The sequence below is a fragment of the Danio rerio genome, chromosome 23, assembly GCF_049306965.1.
Source record: "Danio rerio strain Tuebingen ecotype United States chromosome 23, GRCz12tu, whole genome shotgun sequence".
Taxonomy (NCBI): domain Eukaryota; kingdom Metazoa; phylum Chordata; class Actinopteri; order Cypriniformes; family Danionidae; genus Danio; species Danio rerio.
The window spans coordinates 52555-63728 of NC_133198.1; positions in this window are offsets into that span (position 1 = coordinate 52555).

Sequence of the window (11174 nt, forward strand, 5' to 3'; positions counted from 1 at the left end):
ACATTACCATTATTATTATTATTTTTGTAGAATGTTTGTGGATTTGATTTTAATAATAAGTAATACACTGTAAAGCATATCAATGACCAGTTAGTGTGTGTGTTGTGTGTTTATTAGTGGTGGTGAACTGCATTATGGGATGTTGATCTCTGCTCTGTCCAATCCTGATGCTCATAATTCAACTCTACAGTTTAACAAAGAGACTTTTATTGACATTTTAGTGGTGTGAAATAATATGAGATCATATGTAGAGGAATAAGAGTGTAGAATAGCAGAACATGTGCTGCAGTTTATTACAAGCTCACTGTAGAGTAATATACAACACCAACACACACTATACACACACTGCACACTATTACACATGAGCAGAACACACACTATACACACACTACACACTATTACACATGAGCAAACACTATACACACACACTACACACTATTACACATGAGCAGAACACACACTATACACACACTGCACACTATTACACATGAACACACACTATACACACACTGCACACTATTACACATGAGCAGAACACACACTATACACACACTGCACACTATTACACATGAACACACACTATACACACACTACACACTATTACACATGAGCAGAACACACACTATACACACACTACACACTGCTGGAGGAGAGCTCAAGATCCAACACTAATATAGCTAAAGGGGTTAATCCGTAATGACATTCACAAGCAGAAATAAATGAGGAAATAAAAACATGCTTCACAACATGCAGGTTTATTTAACACAGTACTGCTAAACAATCAATACTAATCAAAATGACACATCACGCATAAATAACTAATAAATAACACATATAATGAATAAAAGTATTGTTTTAAATAAAAATGTATTCATGCATATGAGCAATCAGGGGCTTGAAACTGTTCTGCACTGTAGGTATATGTTGAATTGGGAGTTCAGGAGCAGCTGGGAGTGAAGGCACACTGCAAAACACCATCCCTAGAGTCATACACGTCTGCCATCTTGTGGTCTCATACATACAGCTGAAGTCAAAATTATTTATTTTCTTTATCAAATATTTCCCAGATGCTGTTTCTCAGATTGAGGAGTTGTTCTCAGTGTTTCCTCTAATGTTTGTTCTTCTGGAGAAAGTCTGATTAGTTTTATTTGGGCTAGAATAAAAGCAGTGTTTAATAGTGTTAAAGTCATGTTAAGCTCAATATTATTCACCCCTTCAGCAATATTAGTGTTGGATTGTCTCCAGAACAAACCACTGTTATACAATGACTTGCCTAATTACCCTAACTTTACCCTAATTACCCTAGTGAAGCCTTTACATGTCACTGTAAGCTGAACACTAGTGTCTTGAAGAATATCTAGTCTAATATTATGTGCTGTCATCATGATGAAGAGGAAACACATCAGCTATTATGAAATCTGTTATGATCAGAAATGTGATGATGAAATCTGCTCTCCGATAAACAGAAATTGGAGAAAATATAAAAAATTCAAGTTTAATACGAGGCTGAATAATTCTGTCTTCACCTGTGTGTGATGCAGATAACACCGCGAGAGATCATATATGTGAGAATAATTCTTTAATTCAGGTTTAATCTGAGCACTGCTATTGTGGATGACATGAAGAAAAACAATGAGGAGAGTGTCGGAGTGTGTGCTTCACTGTTTCTGAAGACTGCTGCAGTGTCAGAGTGTGTGCTCCACTGTTTCTGAAGACTGCTGCAGTGTCGGAGTGTGTGCTTCACTGTTTCTGAAGACTGCTGCAGTGTCGGAGTGTGTGCTCCACTGTTTCTGAAGACTGCTGCAGTGTCAGAGTGTGTGCTTCACTGTTTCTGAAGACTGCTGCAGTGTCAGAGTGTGTGCTTCACTGTTTCTGAAGACTGCTGCAGTGTCAGAGTGTGTGCTCCACTGTTTCTGAAGACTGCTGCAGTGTCAGAGTGTGTGCTTCACTGTTTCTACTATGAAAGTGCTGCAAAGTGAAATATTATTGAGAACATTTGTGTAAAAATTTACAGACCGAACTGAAACTGCAGAATAGCCTAGTGTGTGTGTGTGTGTGTGTGTGTGTGTGTGTGTGTGTGTGTGTGTGTGTGTGTGTGTGTGTGTGTGTGTGTGTGTGTGTGTGTGTGTGTGTGTGTGTGTGTGTGTGTGTGTGTGAAATAGCGGCGCTGGCATGAACGGCAGGGTTTGATAAGCATCCAGTAGACGTCTTGAAGAGAAAACATCTGCTCATCCGCACAGACAGATCCACACAAGACTTCAAAATATTTCTCCATCTCTTATTTATTTCAGGTTTTACTGAAAAGCTGTTTGTTTTATATTAAAAGTGTTTCATTGTGAGCTCTGCAATGCCGAATATGTCCAAATCTCCCTCAAAATAATAAATGAATGAATAAATTAAGCGGTATTTTGTGGACCCGCTGAGAGTATCTATGATATTCTTACATGCTGTTTGGCCAGTGTTTAGGGATAGGGACTGTATTAAGTGCTCCGCACATGATATTTGAATGTATCACACACACATCCGCATGCCATTTAATGTGGAACTATTCAGACGGCGCTCTGTGCTGCAGCAGAAATATGAACAGTATCTAGAGTCGTGGCTGAGCACCGCAAACAACCGCTAACCTGCGATGCTGGTGTGTGTATCCCAATAGACAACTAAGTTTAGAATTCTGAAATGAATTGTGCTATTGCTTTTGCACGAAATGAAAACTCTGGAGTCTGTGCATATGCCTGTAGCCTGATCTCTTTTACATTTAAGATGTGATTATATTTGAAGGAGACCTATTCTGCCCCTTTCTACAAGTTGTAAACAAGCTGTCTCTGTACAGTGTGTGTGTGTGTGAGTGTTTTTGTGTGTGTTAGTGTGTGCGTGTGTGCGTGCATGTGTGTGTGTGTGCATGTGTGCGTGCGTGTGTGTGTGTGTAAACCACAATTCTATTAGGGTTGGAATTGTACTGTTGGTTTAAAGCGTGCTGGAGCATTCAAAGAGTTTCCCCTTTGCTCTGCGCTTGTTAAAGCACCGGTGGGCTGAGCAGGTAATGGGGGCTGCAACACTGCAGTACGGGCTACTTTGAAGTGGAAACGCTATTAAATCAACTCCTGGCTCCCCTCCTCCCACAGGAACACACAGCAGCCCTCGCCCACAGCCCAGCACACTGCGCAGACCACTCCAACATTTAATTAGGCCGCAGTAAAAGTTTGAAACAAAGGTGCACGAGACAGAAATGCATCCAGCGGTACACACTGCCTCCAGTCTCTCCTTCTGATGGGGTCTTTATATCAGAGTCAGCCATCAGAGCGGTGTAAAGTAGACCAGTTTAGCATTACAGTGAACATTAACACTCAGACTGTAGTGAGGGTGGATTAAATAATGTATTTACCAACATGAGCCGATTATGAGCCACACGTCCATTAGAGAGTTCACTCATGGTATTAACACTAGATGATGAAAACAGTCATGCAGTGTTGAAGCTAACTCACAGTTCATGTTCAGTAACTAATGTTGACAAGCCTGAGTGTGGATGTTAATAATGCATCAGTAAATGTTGAGCGATGATCAGTGAATGCTGTAAGTGCTGCTCATCATTAGTTCAGGTTGGTTAATACTTTAACTGATGAAGCTGATAGTGAGGGGAGAGCATGAACACTGGTCTGATGATAGACAGACACTGCAGATAGACCGTGGTACAGGCGAGTCTATATGACTGTGGCTAGTCTGATATTATGTGCTGTCATCATGGAGAAGAGGCATCAGCTATCAGAGATGAGTTATTAACACTGTTATGATTATAATCGTGCTGGAGAAATCTGCTCTCTGATAAACAGAAATTGGGTAAAATATACAGGAGGGTGAATATTTCTGACTTCAGCTGTTATCTGCTGATAGATGTCCTCATCGTCTTGATTTCAGGAACACTGAGTGCTGCATTAGTGATCAGTAAATAAAGCGCTGGAGATGAGAGCGTTCGGGCATATGGTGCGATGGATGAGGTTATTGCAGGAATCTTCTGGCCTGCCAGTTATTTTTGTTCAATAGCATTTACATAAGACATGAATGAACAGAACCCATCTTGAATCGGGCTGAAACCAGATGCCCACGCTGACATTAAAGGTCCTTTGGAGACGCAGCTTCAAAACGAATTTAAGGAAATTCCGCGTGTGCAGAACAAAAGCCCAGAGCTATTTATGCAGTATCCATCAGAATTTACAGTTCTGTTTAGATCTCGGAGCATGAGCCAGTCAGGGTTGGAGATTAGAGATGTTCAGCTACAGATCACTGGAACATTATTTGTGGATCTATAAACACATCTATAGAGAGCTCAGATCCGAGAGATGACACTGAATTAGGGAAAAGCTAAATGGTCTGTAAACTGTTGTTGAGTTCTGGCTCTCTTCGGCCCTGAAGATTCATTATTTTATAAAAGTCATTATTAAAGCTTGAACCGTACTGTAGTGTCATGAGTCAGTAAAACACATATACATGATGCTGTGTTGTTCTCACATTGGACCATATCAGGAGATCATGTCAGAGTACACAGGAACCACAACAGCAAATGAACAGCAATGATAAAGTGATGCTTTAAAGGAAACTCATATACTTACAGTTTCCACAGCAGATTAATCTAAGATTATTGTGTTCACTTTTGCGGTCAGCGAAGACGAAATCATTTTTCAGCATTTTTTATGTTTATCAATTAATAATAATGAATTCATTTGTATTATTCAATATTAATGAGGAACAAAGTGGTAGATGACATGTCAGATTATATATAATCCACACCAAATAAATAAATAAATTCACTAATACAAAAAACATGTGATGCTATAAAGCTGGGGGCCCAAACTTTTCCTTATGAAGGACCAAAAACCCCCGAGGGGTTAGGGGTTAGGGTTAGGGTGGTCAGCCGAAGGTGACTACACCACACTATTACATTAACTCTGCCAATTTTCCAGTTTATTAATTTAAAAAGTAAATAGAAAAAACACTTTACTGGTGTTAATACTTACAATAAAAGCATACACAAACCCATTCATATCACAGCAGAGGCAAGCTGAAGTGCCTTTGCCTTGATTTGCTCGTCTTGTGTTCTGTCTTCTGTCTTTGGGTCACAGTATTTACAGTATTTACATTTGTAAAGATCTGATTCATGCACAGCATTCAATTGAAACAGTTTATTTTATTTATTTATTTTTTTTTGTTTTGTTTAACGAACAAACAAACAAACAACAGATTATGTTAAAATAGAAATGACAGTCTCTGTGGAAGACGTTTGCCCCAACCTTCATTATAAATCTCTTCCCAGATGGCATGGCGGGCCAAATCAGTGAACCCTTATTTGTGCATCTCTGCTGTAAAGACACCCGTACTGTACATCTACTGTTTACAAATCAAGTGAATCTAATTTCTAGCATTCACATTCACTTTTAGTGAAAATCATAAAAAGGCAAGCAGAGTTTTGACAGAATACTTCACTGATTTGTTCTTCATTATTATTCAGGGCTATAGTGGGACATGATACTGGATCCATGATCAATATCGTTTACAGTATTAGAACTGCTGAATTATGACCACAATATGTGTGTTTCTCCAAGACGATCAGTAATCTCTCAGTCAGGAACAGGCTGAAGTCCAGCATGTGAAATCATCACTCAGGAATATATACATACAGTATATGTGTGTGTTGATTTTTTAGCTTATTTTGAAGCTGGAGAAAGGCGATCTGGGAAGAGCTCTGTATAAATGCTGGCCTCCATGTGAATATGAGTGACTGGTCATCTTTGACTATCGCTTTAATAATAATCCTCTTTCCTTGTCTTTCAGTCGTTGTCGGACGTCAGTTTCTCATGACCTGGTACTGGACGATTCTCACCTTCTGGACGACCCCGCCGTGACCTCCAGCAGAAACACCTCCATCCTCTGCAGAAGCACCCGTCCTGCCCGCCGCTGCCCACAGGAAGTGAGCTTTTTGGGGGAGGAAATGAGTCCCAGATGTGTGGAGGTGAAGCAGATCTCTGGAGAAAGGGTCAGTCCTGAGGGAAGACGATAGAGTCGGGGGATATAAGATATTGCTGCTGAGTATTGTGATAGCCGGATTTTTTGCCATTTAACATTTATCTTGAGAAAAGATTTTTGTTAATATTATTATTATTGTTGTTGTTGTTGTTATTATTATTATTGTTATTATTATATCTTTTTGCAAAAATTAATAATATAAATAATAGTAATAAATAAAAAGATTATTTCCTCACATTGATGTCAGCTCAGAGATTTTGCTGTTCAGATCGACTGCGGAAGAAAATCTCAGGTTACGATCATGAAGGCCAGTTGATCTGCTCATGGTCACTCATGAAGACAGAGAGCAGATGTCTGATGGTGATGATGATGATGATGATGATCGGGGCTATGCTAGCTGTTGTTTTTGTTTTGCTTTTTACTAATTTTCTTCAATTCGAACTTTACTTGTAGATAAACAGAACGCTGCTGTAAAGGCACAGCCACAGGGAATCTGCAGAAATCTGCCTGCATCGTGTCTATTAATCTGCATACTGCCTGCAAACATGTGTAAATATGCAGTACATTAATGCAGTGTTTAGATGCAGTTTCAGCACATGTTTGTATGATTTGTGTACAGCACTGTTGTCTTTTAGTAGATCTACTGTGCGAGAGAACTCAACTAGTGGATCTAAGTGGATTTGCATTGTCAAAGTGAAACAGATTTATTTAATTAATTGTTCATGCTTTAAGTTTTTTGTCACGATACTCTCATATTATTCTGCATAAATCTGCAGGTTTTTACAACTAATTTCTGCAGACAAAAATCAAAAAAATGCGCAGATGATGAGGCATAACACATTCAGATATCTCGAGACCTGCAGAAATCTACAACAGGTGCACTGGGCGGTTTGCAGCTTACAGTGCTTTACCTGTGCTGCACACTCATCAGAGCAAAACTGTAGAGACTTTCATTCATTAGGATTATCACAACCTTCATTAAACCTGTAAAAGACCCAAACAGTCAAGTAAACACTCATTCTCTGCTTATATAGAAGGCAGTAGTTGTGTTTAGGTGTTGTTTAGGGATGCAGATCATACTTTATAACCACTAATGAACTGTTCATATCTTAATAACGGACAGGTCACAGGTCATAAGCAGGTAACAGCATGAACTGTGAGCTAAACTAAAGTGTTCCCCTTTGCTCTTCATCTGATCTCATTGTGTCCTAAAACCAGCAGTGACCTATAGAGGATCAATAAAGCCTGTATTGTCATATTAATAGCAACAAACGCTCACACACAGATTACGCTGCTCTTTGATCTGTGTGTGTGTGTGTGTTTCTCCACAGTGAGCTCATCACAGCCGTATCGGACACGTTTAGCAGATGCTGGAGACCCGCTAATACTGTCCCGGCCACATCTCTCTCCACATCCCGTCCACGGCTGCTTCAAAGCCCACAGTGTGTGTGTGTGTGTGTGTGTGTGTGCGTGTGCGTGTGTGCGTGTGTGCGTGTGTGTGTGTGTGTGTGTGTGTGTGTTTCTGTGTTGACAGCCATGTTGTTTAGAGTCACTGATGATGACGGCTGGAAACAGCGCAGGTTTCATCCTCAAGCTTCCCCGAGGATATTTTCAGGCAAAATCTTTTTATTTATATGTTTTTTCAATCGTTTCCTTAATCTGTGGAGTTCAAGACTTGGTAACCCTTTATAATAACTCCACACAAGGGAAGAGTTAAGGACTGCTGTATAAGGGGCTGTTCACACCAAATCTGCTTTTCCATTCGGCTGCCTTTATTGGTTTATGACAAGAAAAGAGAAGCGCAACCACTGAGTCAGCTGCGTATTGTGGATGAGCACTGCTGTTGATATTGTTATGATTGTAATATTCATTGTGATATTCAGGTTTAGTGGAGTCATACAGCTCTGGATAACATCTTAGTTATGAACGTAACCCTCGTTCACTGAAGGAGGTGATGGAGAGGTTTATGTTGAGTTGATCAGCTAGGAGATTCTCTTGAAGATTTGTATATACCCTGGCCAATAGACTGAGTGTGAGATAAGCGAGCGCAGCTTTCACAGCGAGCACTAGGCGTTTTGATGTTGTTGTGGTTGTTTTTTGTCATTCATTCGAGTGTTGTTTATAGCTGTGAGTTAGTATTTTATCTGTATACTCTTTTAACATCAAGGGTCCACCAATATAAACTAGTGTTTGTGCTAACTTGGGCCGTCTTTCGTTCTCGGGGACTGTAGATTAGTGTACACTTGCCTCAGTGTGAAATCAACATATAATAACACACTGAGAATAGGCGGCTGTGAATGCACAGAGTGTTGGTCGTGATGGCGGCTTCAGATCTGCTGCAGGGTCGGACAGCAGCAGATGGAGTGGAGGAGAGCGAGAGCGAGTGTTAGTGAAACATTATGTCACGGCCTTGACGAGGAAATGAAATGCGCAGCATCAATCAGGCGGAGGGCCAGGATCAAAGCCAGCCCCACACTCTCCCATATGGTTCTGTTTGACCACTGCTTTGCTTTTCCCCTCTTCAGACCTTTTTTCTTCTGTTCTGAGAGCGGCTCTTTTGTTTTTTCCTCCGCTTAAATTCCTCCACGTTACTGAGGCAACAACGTGAAGCACGCGAGGTGAGAGGTCTGCGAGAGGCAAAGCTGCCACAGATTCTCTGCTCCACGCTCCTCTCTCCTCGTTTGCCTGCTCTTTCTCTCTAGTTTGTCTGTTTCTGGTGCCGTTTGAGGCATGGTGTGTTTGGAGTTCATAGTTAGCGATTGGTCGATGCTTCATGTGTGTGTGATTCAGCGTTGGCAGGCATCTGTGCATGGGGAGGAATGTGCAGAGAAATGCACATAGTGTGTGTCTGGATGGAGAAGATGTGCATAAACTGACCAAAACTGACCAAAACCTAATTAAGGCTGATGCTTTTATGCATTAAAATGCACACAGTTCACACGGGTTACTTCTGTCATATATATATGCTTCTTGCTCCACATGTAGGACTGAATTAACGCTATATGCTGCATTATGGCACAAGCCTTTTTTGGCCTCATATTTTCAGCCATTTTTCTCTTTGGGTTGGAAATTGCATTTCTGTTTTTCAAGCTAACAGAAGAAAACAGCTGGAGATGTGAGCTGAAAGGCTGTGCTCATGATGGACCCAAATGCTGTGCATCTATAGTCTCCAACACCAATAGCGGTCCTCATTTCTGAGGCCTGCAGGCATTTTTAGAAAATATTCCTTTGGTGGCAATCATCACCAGCATTTTGGCTCGTATTTGGCTGCGCGCACATGCTAGCCTCCATTAGCGTTTCTTTGAAGTGTTTGATGCAGAGATTTCCTCCAGACCTGTGCACCCCAGTACCGCTGTGACCAGGGGATCCTGAGCTCCTGTCGCTGAGCCAGTTCTGATCCACAAAGCCGTTGTTTATATGAGCCGTGGTATAGTTTCTGCATAGCTCCAGCTGCCCTGAGCTGTTTATTCCTGTCAGAGCGCTGCGGTGACGTTGTGCTGTATAAATGTCCTGATCAGACGCAGGTGCGCCGTGTGTGTGGAGCGGCATGTGATCGGATCAGCTCCGGAGGCTGATTCTGACAGGGACCACCGTGGTGTAAATCTAAACAAGCTAAAATGCAGTGAAAGTGGCTCCAACTCTGTGTGACAGAGCGAACTGTGTGGAGTAATACGTCACTGAACATGCACATATTATAATGCTGAAAACATGAGCTGTAAATATGGCCATCTTCTGAGAGAGCTGATATCAGGGGTACAGCATGCTGATCTGTTTGTCTGAATGTCTTCAGTAAACATCTTATTCTATTTATTATAGCTGACCTACCTTCTGTCTGTTTCACTCTCTACTATTGTAAACTCTCGCTATATATTAAACTATATATATATATATATATATATATATATATATATATATATATATATATATATATATATATATATATATATACTTGTATTTCATTGCGGACTGTACAACAAACATTATTTAATGTGTTCCTCGTGATTTTAATCGTTTGTTTTTTTAATGAACACATATTCCAGGTGTGGTTCCTGCAACACATTTAAAAAACAGTATCAGTAAAACATTTCTCACTCAACGTAATGTTGCCGTTCCTTTTCACAACACTCAAAAGATGTTTAGGGACTGAAGACTGCAGTGCTGAAGTGTTTCAGGTGTAATTCTCTCCCATTCTTCCTACAAACAAGTCTTAAAGTGGGCAAATAGACGGGGTCTGTGTTGTTGCTTTTTGCATATCTAAATGCGCCACACATTCTCTATTGGAGACAGGTCGGGACTGCAGGCAGGCCAGTCCAGTCTCTGTCTCCTCTAACTCCTGAGCTGAATGGGGTTCTGCATTGTCTGGGCGTCCCTGGAGAAGAAGGCAGCATATTGAGCTCCAGAATCTCTCGGCATCCATTTCTCCCAGAAACACCTGAAACACTGCTTCATCTGAGCACAGGACACGTCTCCACTGTGTGATGCTCCATCCCAGATGCTGCCGAGCCCAGAGAAGTGCTTCTGGACGCTGTTATTATTGGGTCTCCTTTTGTCACAGTAGTCAAAATTGACCCAAAGGACAACCGCTGTACCCTAAATGTGTGCAGTTTTCATGAAAATAGAAAGCGTTGTCATTTTTTCTTGTGTTGGGGACATGTTCACCGGACTTATAAAACAATTGTTTAGGTTTTTATAATATTTATATATTATTTAATATTTTATAATAGTGCCTGGCTCATTGTTGAGCAGTAAGGCAACAGGAGGGTTACGATGTGCAGGATGTGAAAATGAGACCTTTGTTTTGCAAAGAACACTTGCTGAAACTGCGCTGTGCTGGATGATGATGCTGTTAGCAGTAAAATGTCTCCCTAGTCCATTTGTGATTGGATCAACAGAACTGCGTCTTCATATCAGGTGTGAACAGAACTGCAGACAGCCAACACACACTCACAGCTCAGCCAAAACTCTGATTGCTTCTGAAGATGGCTGACTGTCTTCTCATCTGCTGGCCAAAGTATAAAAATAGCAAGACAATACCAACAGGATAGAGCTGCATCTGCTGGTCACTCAGTCAGCCTCAGAAACGCCTTGGTCTTACATCTTCTCTCTTTGAAATCGTCGCTGCAGCCCGCAGCTGCATTATAGATCTGTCCGAGTTT